This window comes from Bos grunniens, chromosome 1 (assembly GCF_055505025.1).
Source record: "Bos grunniens cultivar Pamir isolate PY7600 chromosome 1, Bosgru_T2T1.0, whole genome shotgun sequence".
Taxonomy (NCBI): domain Eukaryota; kingdom Metazoa; phylum Chordata; class Mammalia; order Artiodactyla; family Bovidae; genus Bos; species Bos grunniens.
In genome coordinates, this window is record NC_141165.1 from 60,169,281 (window position 1) to 60,185,548 (window position 16,268).

General features: G+C 47.0%; 1 protein-coding gene and 1 pseudogene across 13 annotated transcripts in view; one reads left to right on the forward strand and one right to left on the reverse strand.

Moving 5' to 3' along the window:
- Positions 1 to 2,583: 2,583 nt before the first annotated feature.
- Positions 2,584 to 16,268, forward strand: part of GPR160 (G protein-coupled receptor 160) — a 70,012-nt gene continuing 56,327 nt past the window's right edge. For 3 of the 12 annotated variants that reach the window (XM_086394009.1, XM_086394000.1, XM_086393996.1), the window contains exon 1: positions 2,584 to 2,777. The gene's annotated coding sequence lies outside the window, so the exon portion shown is untranslated. The other 9 variants (XM_086394047.1, XM_086394041.1, XM_086394022.1 and 6 more) reach the window with 8 other exon arrangements.
- On the reverse strand, positions 15,771 to 16,184 carry LOC147379509 (large ribosomal subunit protein eL36 pseudogene; annotated as a pseudogene). The gene has a single exon (XR_015161406.1). The product of XR_015161406.1 is annotated as a large ribosomal subunit protein eL36 pseudogene (transcript).

Below are 16,268 nucleotides of genomic sequence, written 5' to 3' on the forward strand. Positions count from 1 at the left end.
ACTGAGCGACTGAACTGAACTGAACTGAAGATCTGAATAGATAAAAGATTTGTCTAAGGAGTGAAATAGTAAGTGGATACGTGATTCTGAATCTACATATTGGCCAGGCATCCACTTGGTGGAGGCTCTAAACTGATAATTTATTAATCACTCACCATATGCCAGGAAGCACTGTGCTTTGTATTTTTATGACAATTTCTAATTTTATAGTAAGTAATCTAATTTTACAAAATGGCCAAAAGTCATTAGCTAACTAAATGGAAGAGCTGAAATTCATAGATTTGTCTCATGCCAAATCCCACCCTCTTTCTCCTATCACACTGTTTTAAGTAGGGTTGGCTAGACTGATTTCTGAGGCTTTTCTTTGAAAAGAATAGTATATCCATTAGGATTGCGTTCAATTGCTTGCAACAAACCAAGAGTGCTTTAAAAAAGTAAAGGGATTATTTTTCTCACGAAATAAGTCTGGCACTTGGCAGTCTGCAGTAGGTGCAGCTCCTCCTTTTCCCTTATGTGTTGTCCTGTGGTCATAAGACAGTTGCTCACCTTCCAAGCTCACAGCAACCTCACAGCCAGAATAAAACAGAAGGAGAAAAGTGGTGGTGTGCACTTCAGGAGAGCAAAATCCTTCTCAGGAATCTCTAGATATCTTCCCTCTCCACCTCACTGATGGGAATCGAGTCATGTGGCTGCACTGCAAGGGCTTCTGGGAAGGTGAGCATTTCAGCTCCGCACGTTGCCTTCTGGAACAAAATCTGAGTTCTCTTAGAAAGGAAAAAAGGGGGAATGGATATTGAGGAGGCAGTAAGCAGTGTCTGCCCCGTGAAAAATATCTGACATGTTGGGGGAGAAACAGCTGCCTCAGAAGTTCTGCTGGGTTGAGTGGATTCTAGGGGCCCTGGGCACCACTGTTGCTGTATTTTGTCTCAAGGGAGAAAGGGAAATGTAGCTTTTGTCCTAAGCATCTCTGGGCTCAGCTTCAATTCTATTATTATGGAAGAAGGAGAGAATGGCTGTTAGGGAACAAGAAAGGGCTCTGCCCCAGTCTCTCCTCTGGTCCCTGAAACCCAGTTTCCCTTGGGAAAGAGTCTGGTGTGCACAACCATGTGCTCTGGAATCCGTTCTCGACAGGAGGGGATCTGAGGACAGTTGTTGACACAGCCTTTGGAATGGGGAGACAGCAGTGGGCATCTGGGGATACTTGAGGATGCTGAGAACATTTGAAAATAATTCAGCCTCTTGGATTAACCTGGAAAGTATCATTAGGAATGCAGGCTAGCTCCTGAGGGTCACCTCCTCCCAGCTGTGTCACTAGCAAGACATCTCACCATCCTAGACCTTGTTTTCATCTCCTTTAAAGGGGAGTAATAACCCTATATCATGTAGTTTGAAGTGATGCATGGCCAGTTCCTGTTTTATACTATACACTCCACAGATGGAGGCTGTTATGTTTGATAGGAGCATGATCTGGCCCCCCTCCACCCCTGCTCTAACTCAGTTCACATCCTCTTCTTCTCAGCTATCCTGACTAATTTGCTATTCCTCTATCAGAACATGCCCTTTCTGGCCAGCTTTTGGCTTCTGAGTTTGCTCACGGTGGAATGTTGGCTGAAATACTTCAATTCTGATGAACACTGTAGTCCTTCAGGACTCAGCACACCTCTCCCCTTCTCCAGAAGTTCATCTCTGACCTCCCCAGGTTGGGTCAAGCCACTCCTCAGAGCCCCCAGGAGCCCACACTTAACTTCTGTCACAGTTCAGTTCTTACTGCACCTTTGGGCAGGCTGTTGCTAAGTTCCTTGTAAGACCAGTAAAGTCTTTCTGGGAGGTTAAGAAAGGCCCAGGCCACTCTGCTTTTTCAAGGCTCTTCAGGAAAAGCATGAGGAGAAAACTGTGGTTTTCTTTCTTCCTTTTTTGCTCTGCTGTGTGTGACACTAAATTCTCTCACCAGAGATCCAACCTGTGTTTCTCAGTGGAAGCACAGAATCCTAAGCACTGGACAGCCAGGGAATTCCTAGCCTGTATTTTAAAGGATAGGAATTTCATATAATATCCTATATATTATGATATTATATAATTTAATTATATTAAATTCCCATCCTGTTTAAAGGATTGGCAAGTCGTGGGTACTCAACAAATATTTTGTTGAATAAATATAACAAATTAGTAATGTTGACAGAGACAAAGGTAATGCAATAAAAATGTACTACTTGCAAATATGCAATTTGCAGTTTTATTTTAAAATGTGAATTCACAGGCGTTTGTTTACATGAAATTCTGTCACCCTGTGCATACCCTCATCTGGAGGAAACCGACAGTGGCCGCGTGCCCACCCTGCTGAGGACATGGGAGCTCCTTGGGCAGGGGTAGGGGGATCTGAAGGCCCGGCACTCAAAAGGGGGTCTCATCTTCCACCCTACACCCTTGAGGCGTCCCCTGTGCCAGCGCCGACCCCAGCCCCTCTCCCGCGGGTCGAGGTGGCTGGCCTCGCACGCCTCTCGCCGCCCCGCCCGCAGGCGGCGCTCTCTGGCCGGTCTCCCGCCGGGGTCGCGACGGGGCGTGCGCGCTCGAAGGGTGGCGTCCGCACTTCCTGGTAGCGGGCGCGGAGCGGCCGCAGGGTTATTGCAGGGTACAGCGGTCGGTGCTCGCTGTCCCCACCTGTCCCTGGTCACCTGGGGCCGGGCGCGGCAGTTGTCCAGACGGCGACGTCGTCGCGGGTCTGGTCCGGCGCCAGCGCCTCGGACGTAGAGCGGGAGCCGGGAGTCGCCGCGCATCAGGTGAGTCGCGGGATTCGGCGCCCGGCGTCTCGCCGCAGCTTCCCCACCAGGGACTTCGGGGCGCCGGCGGTACCGCGTCGCTCCCGGCTTCCCCGGCGGCGCTCTGCGCTTCGGGGAGGGAGAGGAATTTCTTTCCCTGGGATTCAGAGGCTGGAATGTACTAGAGGTTGTATAGTACTTGGAGTGGGGGCCCTGGACTGAAAGCCAAGGACGCCCAAGCCTGACCCGTCCGGCTGAGGGGTGGTCGTAGTCTTCGCGCCTGGGGTCGGCTCCGAGTTTGGGGCTCCGGGGCTGGGGTGCGGGCATGGAACCGGTGGTCTGGGTTGGTCGTATACTCACACCCAGACGCTCCGCACCCCCATCGCCGAGGAGAAAGGTATTAAACATTATTAAACAGTTGATGTTTTAGCGATAGTGTGACTTTCCTCCTTGGCACACACAGGTGGGCGTATCGTCGCGGACGCACCTGCTCGTGTGTGCGTTGGGGGCGGACTTCGTTCGTTGGGCGTCCAGTCTCCTGGCCCCCGGGCGTTGGGGACGGTACCCCGCGAGCCCCGGACACTGGGATTAAGCCCGAGGACTTTTCAAGCTGTTTGTTCCCAGAGACCGTGGTGTTCTGGTTTGGTTCATCCGTGACCGTCATGGATGGCTCAAAATTCTCTCAATAACTCTCCGGAATTTGTAGTCTCAGTGAAGCTCCGTTTCTCACCTGGGTAGGTGGCTTCGGGAGGTGGCAGCAGGGCCCGCCCCCTGCATTCCGGAGGCGGCCGGGGAGGAAGGTCCAGCCGCTGGGAGGAAACACGCTGGGTTTACCCCATTGCTTTGCTTGTGCAAATGACTCAGGTAAGGGCGGGGTTGGGGGAAAGAGTGTTGCTCAAACCCCAGAGATAAACCCACAGAGACCAGAAATGCAAAGGACTTAAGAATGAGTGTTTGGACCTCAGAATTGCTAATGGCTCAGTTCAAATCGTTTCACCTGTGCTTTTCAGATTATTCTTAAGCTTCTTCAATGACAAAACTACTAATTAACATATGCTTTTTTTTTTTCCTTGACAGCCTCTAAGATTGGGTTGTCTTTGTGGTATCTCTAGAATTGAATTATTGGGAATTGCAGGTGAGGAGCAGCCTGCCAGCTGTGAGAATCACTGGGCCAGGGGAACCTGTGCTTTTGCTATTTAAGAGACAAGAGGGCAGTGAGAGGTGTAAACCTTGGTGGGTGCTTATTTGATGAAAAAAAGTTAAATTGTGCCAATAGGGGAAATTTGTACTCATTAGTATGAAGAATATTAGCTTTGTTTAGTTGCTTTAGGTAATGGTATACCTATTACAGCTTTTTAAAAACCCTTGCTGTTAGAAATACATTCTAAATTTGAAATATAGGTTCAGGATTTGCTGCAAAATAATCCAGTTTGGGGGAGGGCTGCCAGTGGAGAAGTGAAGGGGAGCAAGATGGAGACTGGACATGAATTGTTAATAGTTGAAGCTGGATGAAGGGTATTGGGGTAGGGACTGCCTTGTATGCTGACTCTACTTTTTTATGGCATTTCCCTTGAAAAGTAACACCACCTGTGGAGCTTTTTTTTTTTTTTTTTTTTTGGTGGAAGATAGATTTGGAGGGTAACACTAGTGATTCTAGATTCAAAGCCTTCCACAGATGTTCACTGGTAACTTGGTGTAAAGGCTGTCTCTCCACTCAAGCCTTTTTCTTCCTCTGGGGGATGCCGCTTTATTTTGCTGTGACGCATACCCTATTTGCTGAGTGTGACACAGCTGAGAGGATCAAGCTGATGCAGGTGGATGCTGGGTCAGCCTTTTTTTTATACAAAGGGTATTAGCAAGCCTTGGGGGTTGAGCTGACTCCAAACGGACAGGTTGTGTAAAATGTGTTAGCAGTTTTTCTGAATTACCCAAATCCTTTCCAAGTTATGCTCAACAACAACAACAAAAAAACAGAGCTCAGAGTAGTGAACAAAACCATACACACTTAGGGTTTGTGTACACTTCTGGAAGCACTGGATACATCAATAGAAAGTCAACATTGTGAAAACAAAGTGAGTGGAGACCTGCCTATTACCTGAAAGAGATCCTATCTGTGTGTGTATCCTTTCTTCCTGTCGTCACTTTGTTTGCTTCAGGTATCATGAAGTGTAAATACTTAGCAAGGAACTGGTTCCTAAAATTTCTGCACTTTCTTTTCCAAGAAGCCTGTGTTCAAGAGGAGGGCCTTGGAAGTCATATCGATACATTCATCCAACTTGTTTATTTTTACCCCCTCTGGATTTATCCTATAATTCCTACTCATTCTGTCATGCCTGATTAGTAATTTGGAAAAGTACAAGGGAGCTATTAAAGTTTAGTAGAGGGAGGAAAGGGAGGCATAGTCCTCAAAGATAAACCCACATTTCTTAGTAGCTTCTGTGGAACTGATTTTAATGCCTCCTTTAAGAGAAAAAGGTCAAGTAAATTATATCTGTGATAGCTGAAACTTGAAGCGTTAATGAATCCCTCAGCATAGGCCTTGCCCATATAGATTCACTAGGATGAAAGTTGTAAAGATGCTTTAAGTCAGTTCTGTTGAGGAAATGCCACAGCACCTCCCAGTTTCCTTGTAGTGCATGAGAAAACGAGAGGACAAGAAAAATCCCCTTACTGTTGGAAAATGTCATAGTGAATTCATGATGGTCCTTAAGTGGAATTCCTTAGCTTGTGATTTAGTTTTCTTTGTGTGAATGAAATAACAATGCAACTGTTAAGTAGCTTTATTTTCTACCTCAATTCTCTAAAACAAGAGCAGGGGGAGAGAAGAGAAACTCGCCACTCCCTGTGATCAGGGAGTGACCTAACTTTGCTCTCCTTGGTGAGAGGATGGTGGGTTTGGGTTCTGGAGAGCTGATTGCTAATAGCCATTTTAAGGAATTACCACAAATGTGATACCATCTTCTCCTTGCATAGTGTTATAAAAGGGTATATACACGCTGAAAAGCAAATTGCATACTACTTTATCGGACTAGAAATGAGAGAAAAGGGTGTTGGCAATCCAGTCAGTAATCATCTTCTAATTTGTAAGCACTCTCCTCTCATCTCCATCACTTCATCCCATCCTGTGAGGAGGAGCAGCCGTGCTGGAGGATTATTTTCATTTTTAACAGATGAGAACATTGAAAATCTAAAGAAGGGATGGCTTGCCAGGTGGCTTCTTTCGTGATATGGGGGAAGGAAATTTAATATTCGTTAAGAGTTCAAGTCATCTTCACACGTGTTTTTAATTCTCACAAAGCTCTTTAAATTGGATATTTTCAACCCATTTTGCAGATGAAATTGTAGCCAAGAGAGGTTAGTAGTTCACTTGAGGTCTGGCAGCTGAGAGCCAGGATTCAAACTTTGATCGGCTGGATCTTAGAGTTTACGCTATTTCCAGCCTCTGTGCTGGTCCAAAGGCTAGCAGACAGCAAAGCTTCCATCTCTAGAAGGTTGGTTGATTAGGCAAGCTGTCTTTTTCTTAGCTTTCTATTTTGCATTGGTGCATAGCCCATTAGCAGTGTTGTGATAGTTCCAGGTGCGCAGCAAAGTGACTCAGCCTCACCGATACATATATCCATTCTCCGCTAAAGTCCCCTCCCAGCCAGTCTCAGGCAAGCTGGTTTTTTGTGCCACACTGGTTAAAACTGGGGGCATGTGCCAATTGAAATGTTTTATCAGTCCAGCGCAGAGTTTGGGGGGAAAAAATGAAGTCGAGTTAACATTGACAATTGAGAGATTTCAAGTATTCTGCCCCAGAACTCCCGAAGGCAAGTAGTGGGGCAGCCTTCTGGAAAAGGTAGTGTACCCCAGTTGCCTCTGGTCTCCACCACTCCTTACAGTGGCCCCATCCTTGAGGCAGGGGACCATCGCACTTGCCCCGTTGTTCTTACCGTAAGAGGTCTTCCTATGTGTGCGAGTGTGTCTACTCCACTCGGAGTAACCAAAGGCAGCTTGAGGGCTCTTGCTGCAAGAAAAGGGAAAGAGCATATTCCTTGGAGAGAGTGAAGACTCTTGTGTTTAGTCTGCAGCAATTCTGTGACAGAAAATACAAGGGATGTCATCACTTTCCTCACATCCTGTCTGCATTACTCATTTACAGAGAATAGTCTACTACCCGTACAGTACAATAGCAATGGTGAACATGTGTGGGCAGGCTGCTGTGGAAAAAAGAAATACCTCCAAAACCCCAAACCACTGACTCTCTGTGGGTGGGAAGACGGGTCTTGGGCACCTGAGGTGGGCCACAAAGAAGCCCTCCCTCTTTAAGCAGCCTGCCTTTGGCATCCACAGGGACCCTGAGCTTGTGTGCTGGCTCTTTGTGGCTGCTCTGAGGGGTCCCAGAAGGTACTCACCTCCCCATGCTGTGCCCACCCCCCTCTAGCTGGTGACAGGTCTGACAGCTCCGCAGGCAGGAGGAACTGAGGCACCCAAGGGTGGCCTGTAGGGTCAAGGGACAGATATTCTCCCCTCTGTCTACATTTGGAGTTTCATTTACATCTTTGTTACCTTCCCCTGAACTCAGAGTTTGTGGGTGTGGTGGGTGAGGCAGAAACATGACTGTAAAGAGGAAATGCAGATGGAGCCTTGTGGAGTGGTTCTCAAGAAGCCACAGATGATATTTGTTCTGAGACCTTTGTTGCTCGAGCTGCCAGTCTAGGTGTGTGCATGCCCCAGTGTGGGAAGAGATACGGGACGAGGAGGGGGTGCTGCCTTGCGTGGTTGAAAGAAGTGGTTAGAGGCCAGTGGGTTGCTCGCATCCTTTCTGGAGAGCTCTGGGATTCAGGTGCTCGGGTGTGTTCTCAGGAAGGTGATTACCACTCCCTGGCCAAACCTGCAGCGGGCAGGAGGCAGGGAGAGGGTGTCAATGAGCAACCAGAGCAAACAGAGGCGAGGTGAGGCGAGGCGCCACTGAGTGTGTACTCTTGCCAGATCGCTGGTGTCTTTCTGCCTCTCCCACCACCTCCCTGTGTGACCTTGACCTGTGTGTGTTTCTTTTTTTAACCACTCTGCCCTTCAGCCTTCTTCTGTGTAAAATGTGAGTACTAATAATGACCACCTCATAGGGCTCCGAGGGTGAGGTTGACTGCTGTTGCCGTTGGAGCCCTGTCTTCTTTGCTTTTACCTTTATATGGGGGATTTTCCCCCAGAATTTTAGAAGGCAGGCCTCAGGGAAGAAACGAGTTCCAGCTCTGACCTCCCTGTTTCCAGAGGGAGCCTGGCCTGCCTTGTGGCCTTGGGAAACCTTCTCCATGACAGCTGTCAACAGGGCTTTGATGGAGTGGAGCGGCAGCCTTGGAACTGACGGTGAGAACAGGGCCAGGACCCAGGGCTTTGGCCCTGTTGTTTGGGAATTAAATGCACTCCGATCTGGAAAGGAGAGGAGTCCCCTGGCTTCCCCCTCACAGAGGAGGAGCAGGCGGGGCCGGGCTCATGGCCACCTGAGTTCTGTCCAGTACCTCGTCTGTCAGCTGGGGAAGCACGCTCCTGAGAATGTTTTTTGAGGAACTAACAGAAATGTTATGAAATCTTGACCCAGGCCCAGTAAAGTACTGTGTCTGACTTGCCCTTTTGTGGTGAAATCAAAAGACCAAGCACCCCCGCAGTTTACTTTTAACCTGGAGAAATAATAAAGATGCTGTTAATCTGTATTTACAGAGCATTTTGTAGTTTTAAAAGGGCTAATTTGATCTTCGACTGATGGTATGGGGTTATTTTGGAGAAGGCAGTGGTAACCCACTCCAGTACTCTTGCCTGGAAAATCCCATGGACGGAGGGGCCTGGTGGGCTGCAGTCCGTGGGGTCGCTAGGAGTCTGACATGACTGAGCAACTTCACTTTATGTTTTCACATTCATGCATTGAAGGAAATGGCAACCCACTCCATTGTTCTTGCCTGGAGAATCCGAGGGACAGGGGAGCCTGGTGGGCTGCCGTCTATGGGGTCGCACAGAGTTGGACGCCCCTGAAGCGATTTAGCAGCAGCAGCATGGGGTTATTTGTTTGCATTTGTTTCTGTTACCTTTCGCTCTCAGGAGGCATACGTGAGGGAACTGAGGTTTAGGCCAGAGATGAGCCCAGAGATGGAAACAGAGGACTGGGCTAAAGTTTTACTTTATCAGAGAAGGTAACCGAATTCATGTTCTTTGTGCACTTAAGGAATGCTGGGGAATGACAACATCCTGGGGGCGGGAAGGGAGAGATGGAGAACTGAAGTCTTCCCGGGGAGCTGAAAACATCCTTTGTGTCCAGGAAGGCAGCCAGTCCCTTCAGAGTCCCCTGCAAGCAGAGGAGGCAGAGGTCTCCCTGTCAACAGCTCCTGCCCGGACCCATTCTCGGAAATGCCGGTGGGCTCATCGGGGAGGAGGAACGGCTCTTTCCTCTCCTGCCCAGGTCTAGAACCTTCATGAAACTATGGCCTTTCTGCTCCTCCGCCCCCAGCCAGTTGTTCCAGGGGCTACTGAACAGCCTCCACCTCCACAGCCCTCCCCATCCCAGCTGGTGACCACAGAGCTGCTCCCTTCTCACGTTCTGGAGGGGGTTTCCCTCCCCAGCCCCTGCCATCTCCCCCTACCCACCCCAGTTGGTATCCTTTCTTCCATTCAGCTTTATTCTGGAAAGTTGAAAAAAATTCTCTGTGACCCACTATCCAAGGACCCAAAGACATCATTTTGACATATTTTCTTCCAGTTTTGTTTTGCCTTTGTTTGTTTTTCTTTTCTTTAAAAATTTATTTGACTGCCCTGGGTCTTAGTTGCAGCAGGTAGGACCTAGTTCCCTGATCAGGGATCAAACCCTGGGCCCCTTTCATTGGGAGTGCAGAGTCCTAGCCGCTGGATCACCAGGGAAGCCCTTTGCCTTTGTTTTTTAAAATAAATTTAATAAATTGTAACACTTTATAAATATTCATTTTATGTTAGCATTTTAAGAGCTGTCACACCAAGACTAATATTTATTACAGCATTCTTTCCATGTCTTTATTATTATCATTTATAATAACCACATGCTATTTTAGCCTTTTTTAGCCATTCTCTTAATATTAGAGAGCTAAGTGTTTGCTCATTTTTTAATGTTGTGAATCATTCTAAATTGAATGTATGTAAACCTTCGATTCTGTGCTATAAGAAATATAGTTGTGCTACTTCCGTGGCTCCTGAGCTCCTGAGGAGAGAAGCATCTTTTGTTATTCTTAATAAGCCCCTTTCTACCATACCTGAGTTTACTCTAATGAGCTGATTGCTGAGACTAGGGGTTGGTTTGGGGCCTAGTTGTTGGAGGAACCAAGCACGTGATTACAGGGTTGGAATTTTCAGCCCCTTCTTCCCCACCCCCAGAAGGGAAGAGGTGCTGGAGAATTGAATTCAGTCACCCATGGCCAGTGATTTAATCAGTCGTGCCTGTGTAATGGAATCTCCATAAAAACCCTAAGCAAAGGGGTTTGGAGAACTTCTGAGTTGGCAAACCCATCAAGGTGTTGGGAGGATCATGTGTGCAGAGGGGGCAGGGAAGCTCTGTGCCCCTTCCCCATACCTTGCCCTGTGCATCTCTTCCCTTTGGCTGTTCCTGAGTTGTATCATTTATAGGAAACCAGTAGTTGTAAGTAAAGTGTTTTCCTAAATTCTGTGAGCCACTAAAGCAAATTATCAAGCCAGAGGAGGGGGTCATGGGAACCGCTGATTTATAAACACTTGGTAGAAGGTACAGGTGAGAACCAGGGACTTTCAGCTGCCATCTGAAGAGGAAAGCAGTCTTCTGAGACTGAGCCCTCAATCCACAAGAGTGAGCTCTGTACTCACTCTGGGGAGTTAGTGTCAGAACTGCTTGGTGTGGAAAAACCCACATATTTGGTGTCAGCAGTATTGTGAGTAGAAACAGCATTTTTACCTTTCAGTTTCATTTCCTGTTATTTTGGATGGATTTCTTTCTTTTTTTTTGCTTGTGGGATCTTAGTTCCCATACCAGGAATTGAACCTGGGCCCCTTGCAGTGGATATGCAGAGTCCTAACCACTGGACCATCAGGGAATTACCTGGGATGGATTTTTATAAGAATGATTAGTAAGTGGAAGGTTTTTTTGTTTTTTATTTTACTGACATATAATTTACGATGTTGTGTTAGATTCAGGTGTATAGCACAGTGATTCAGTTCTATATATATATATATATATACAATTTCTTTTTCTTATTCTTTTCCATTATGGTTTATTATGGGATATTGGGTGTAGCTCCTTGTGTTATAGAGTAGAACCTTGTTTATACATCCTGTATATACTAGTTTGCACCTGCTAATTCCAAACTTTCAATCCATTGTTCCCCTCCTCTCCTCCCCCTTGGCAGTGAGTCTGTTTCTGTTTCTTCAGTTCAGTTCAGTCGCTCAGTCGTGTCCAACTCTTTGCGACCCCATGAATCGCAGCACACCAGGCCTCCCTGTCCATCACCAACTCCCGGAGTTCACTCAGACTCACGTCCATCGAGTCAGTGATGCCATCCAGCCATCTCATCCTCTGTCGTCCCCTTCCCCTCCTGCCCCCAATCCCTCCCAGCATCAGAGTCTTTTCCAATGAGTCAGCTCTTCGCATGAGGTGGCCAAAGTACTGGAGTTTCAGCTTCAGCATCATTCCTTCCAAAGAAATCCCAGGGCTGATCTCCTTCAGAATGGACTGGTTGGATCTCCTTGCAATCCAGGGGACTCTCAAGAGTCTTCTCCAACACCATAGTTCAAAAGCATCAATTCTTTGGCACTCAGCTTTCTTCACAGTCCAACTCTCACATCCATACATGACCACTGGAAAAACCATAGCCTTGACTAGATGGACCTTTGTTGGCAAAGTAATGTCTCTGCTTTTTCATATACTATCTAGGTTGGTCATAACTTTCCTTCCAAGGAGTAAGCGTCTTTTAATTTCATGGCTGCAATCACCATCTGCAGTGATTTTGGAGCCCCCCCAAAATACAGTCTGACACTGTTTCCACTGTTTCCCCATCTATTTCCCAGGAAGTGATGGGACCAGATGCCATGATCTTCGTTTTCTGAATGTTGAGCTTTAAGCCAACTTTTTCACTCTCCTCTTTCACTTTCATCAAGAGGCTTTTTAATTCTTCTTCACTTTCTGCCATAAGGGTGGTGTCATCTGCATATCTGAGGTTATTGATATTTGTCCCAGCAATCTTGATTCCAGCTTGTGCTTCTTCCAGCCCAGCGTTTCTCATGATGTGCTCTGCATATAAGTTAAATAAACAGGGTGACAATATACAGCCTTGATGTACTCCTTTTCCTATTTGGAACCAGTCTGTTGTTCCATGTCCAGTTCTCACTGTTGCTTCCTGACCTGCATACAGATTTCTCAAGGTAAGTTCGTTTGTGTCATATTTTAGCTTCCACATATAAGTGATACCATATGATATTTGTTTTTGTCTGAATTATTTCATTTAATATGATAATCTCTAGATCCATCCATGTTGCTGCAAATGGCATTATTTTATTCTTTTTATGACTGAGGAGTCTGAATGAACTCTGGGAGTTGGTGATGGACAGGGAGGCCTGGCGTGCTGCAATTCATGGGGTTGCAAAGAGTCAGACACGACTGAGCGACTGAACTGAATATTCCATTTTATATGTATACCACATCTTTATCCATTCATTTGTTGTTGGACATTTAGGTTGCTTCCATGTCTTGGCTGTTCTAAACAGTGCCACTGTGAACACTGGGGTACATGTATCTTTTTAAAATTATTTATTTTTGGCTGTGCTGGGTCTTCACTGTTGCATGGGCTTTTCTTAGCTGTGGCGAGCGGGGGCCATTCTCTAGTTCTGGTGCGAGGGCTTCTCACTGTGGTGGCTTCTCTTGTTGCAGAGCACAGGCTCTAGGGTGTGTGGGCTTCATTAGTTGTGACTCCTGGGCTACAGAGCACAGGCTCAATAGTTGTGGTGCACAGGCTTAGTTCCTGCACAGCATGTAGGATCTTCCTGGATCAGGGATTAAAAAACCGTGTCTCCTGCATTGGCAGGTAGATTCTTGACCACCGAGCCACCAGTGGTATCTTTTTGAATTCAAGTTTTGTCCAGATATATGCCCAGGAGTGGGATTGCTGGATCATATGGAAGCTCTGTTTTTAGTTTTTTCAGGACACTCCATGCTGTTTTCCATAATGGCTGTACCAGTTTACATTCTTACCAACAGTGTAGGAGGGTTTTCTTTTTTCCACACCCTTTCCAGCATTTATTGTTAGTGGTGTGAGTCAAAGGTTTTGAATAGTAAAAGGTTTTCTTTCTGATTACAAAAGCAATGAATTTTCATTGTGGAAAACCTAGTAAGCATCAGATCAGATCAGATCAGTCGCTCAGTCATGTCCGACTCTTTGTGACCCCATGAATCGCAGCACGCCAGGCCTCCCTGTCCATCACCAACTCCCGGAGTTCACTCAGACTCACGTCCATCAAGTCAGTGATGCCATCCAGCCATCTCATCCTCTGTCGTCCCCTTCTCCTCCTGCCCCCAATCCCTCCCAGCATCAGAGTCTTTTCCAGTGAGTCAACTCTTCGCATGAGGTGGCCAAAGTACTGGAGTTTCAGCTTCAGCATCATTCCTTCCAAAGAAATCCCAGGGCTGATCTCCTTTAGAATGGACTGGTTGGATCTCCTTGCAGTCCAAGGGACTCTCAAGAGTCTTCTCCAACACCACACTTCAAAAGCATCAATTCTTCGGCGCTCAGCTTTCTTCACAGTCCAACTCTCACATCCATACATGACCACTGGAAAAACCATAGCCTTGACTAGATGGACTTTTGTTGGCAAAGTAATGTCTCTGCTTTTGAATATGCTATCTAGGTTGGTCATAACTTTCCTTCCAAGGAGTAAGCGTCTTTTAATTTCATGGCTGCAATCACCATCTGCAGTGATTTTGGAGCCCAGAAAAATACAGTCTGACACTGTTTCCACTGTTTCCCCATCTATTTCCCAGGAAGTGATGGGACCAGATGCCATGATCTTCGTTTTCTGAATGTTGAGCTTTAAGCCAACTTTTTCACTCTCCTCTTTCACTTTCATCAAGAGGCTTTTGAGTTCCTCTTCACTTTCTGCCATAAGGGTGGTGTCATCTGCATATCTGAGGTTATTGATATTTCTCCCGGCAATCTTGATTCCAGTTTGTGTTTCTTCCAGTCCAGCGTTTCTCATGATGTGCTCTGCATATAAGTTAAATAAACAGGGTGACAATATACAGCCTTGATGAACTCCTTTTCCTATTTGGAACCAGTCTGTTGTTCCATGTCCAGTTCTAACTGTTGCTTCCTGACCTGCATACAAATTTCTCAAGAGGCAGATCAGGTGGTCTGGTATTCCCATCTCTTGAAGAATTTTCCACAGTTTATTGTGATCCACACAGTCAAAGGCTTTGGCCTAGTCAATAAAGCAGAAATAGATGTTTTTCTGGAACTCTCTTGCTTTTTTGATGATCCAGCAGATGTTGGCAATTTGATCTCTGGTTCCTCTGCCTTTTCTAAAACCAGCTTGAACATCAGGAAGTTCACGGTTCACATATTGCTGAAGCCTGCCTTGGAGAATTTTGAGCATGACTTTACTAGCGTGTGAGATGAGTGCAATTGTGGGGTAGTTTGAGCATTCTTTGGCATTGCCATTCTTTGGGATTGGAATGAAAACGGACCTTTTCCAGTCCTGTGGCCACTGCTGAGTTTTCCAAATTTGCTGGCATATTGAGTGCAGCACTTTCACAGCATCATCTTTCAGGATTTGGAATAGCTAAACATAGAAGATTCTAAAAAAGTAAACGCACACCCATGTACTCACCTAGTCCCTGCAAGCCTAGCTTGGATCTGTCCCTCCAGGAAGTGCAGTCTGCAGCCTAGCTTGTCCCTGTGTGGCTGTGGACCAGCTGCATTGGGAGCTTGTTAGAAGTATAGAACCTCAGCCCCACGCCAGACATGCTGCTGCTGCTGCTAAGTCGCTTCAGTCATGTCTGACTCTGTGCGACCCCATAGAGGGCCTCCGACAAGGCTCCCCCGTCCCTGGGATTCTCCAGGCAAGAACACTGGAGTGGGTTGCCATTTCCTTCTCCAATGCATGAAGGTGAAAAGTGAAAGTGAAGTCGCTCAGTTGTGTCTGACTCTTAGCGACCTCATGGACTGCAGCCTACCAGGCTCCTCTGTCGGTGGGATTTTCCAGGCAAGAGTACTGGAGTGGGGTGCCATTGCCTTCTCTGACGCCAGACATAGTGAACCATAATCCAGCTTTTCACAGAATCCACATTCATGCTTGAGAAGTATTGGTCTACAAGGCCATGACCTTACCAATCACAGATGGCCTGGCATTAATTACCTCTGATCTGTGTATGTTCATATGTTTTTCCTGTTTACCCAATATTGGAATAATTATGTATGTACCACTGGTTGTCATCCTCCCATCCTCTACTTTCAAGGCTGTCTGAGCACAACGGCTCACTCCCCTCAGTAACACTGATGCTCAGGGATCAGCTGAGTGTCTTAGTGGCATGGGGAATTTCACCACAGTGTCTCCCCACGTGAGAAACCTTGATATATACGGCTTTTATCTCGCTTCTGTCATCTAACATTGTATTGTCAGCATTTTCTGGTTCTTTAATCTTTCTGAAGAGCTTATCTTTCATGGCTGCAGATAGTAGTCCATCTTAGGACTGTCATAATTCATTTGAGTAGCTCAGTTGGTAAAGAATCTGCCTGCAGTGCAGAAGACCCGGGTTCAGTCCCTGGGTTGGGAAGATCCCCTGGAGAAGGAAATGGCACCCCACTCCAGTATCCTTGCCTGGAAAACCTCATGGACAGAGGAGCCTGGTGGGCTGCAGTCCATGGGGTTGCAAAGAGTGGGGTACGACTGAGCGACTAACACTAAGTCAAATGGATTATGACTACTACTCTATTGTGAGGGACAGGAGGAAAAGGGGATGACGAGATGATTGGATGGCATCACCGACTTTATGAATATGAGTTTGTTTTTTTTTTGGGGGGGGGCACGATTTATTGTGATTGTGAACAGAGGAGAAGGGCTCAGTCCTTCTTGGCTGCCACTTTCCTCATGGTGGCCAAGACGTTGCTCAGCTCCTCTCTTTCCCTCTTCGCATGGATATGTGTCCCCACCCTTTTCTTGATGAACTTGAGGGCCCGCTTGTCCTTGGAGACCTTGAGCAGCTCCATGGCTCGTCGCTCGTAAGGGGCTAAGCCACACACCTCCCGGATCATGTCCCGCACGAACTTGGTGTGTTTGGTGAGACGCCCGCGGCGGCGGCTGTGCCTCGGCTTGCCCACGTTCTTGGTCACCTTGTGACCCTTGTTGAGGCCCACGGCCATGGGGTAGCACAGAGCCATGGCTGTTGTTCCACAATGGCTGCTGCGGCAGAAGGCTGAATATGAGTTTGAACAAACTCCGGGAGATGGTAAAGGACAGGGAAGCCTGATGTCCTGCAGTCCATGGGGTCGCAAAGAGTTG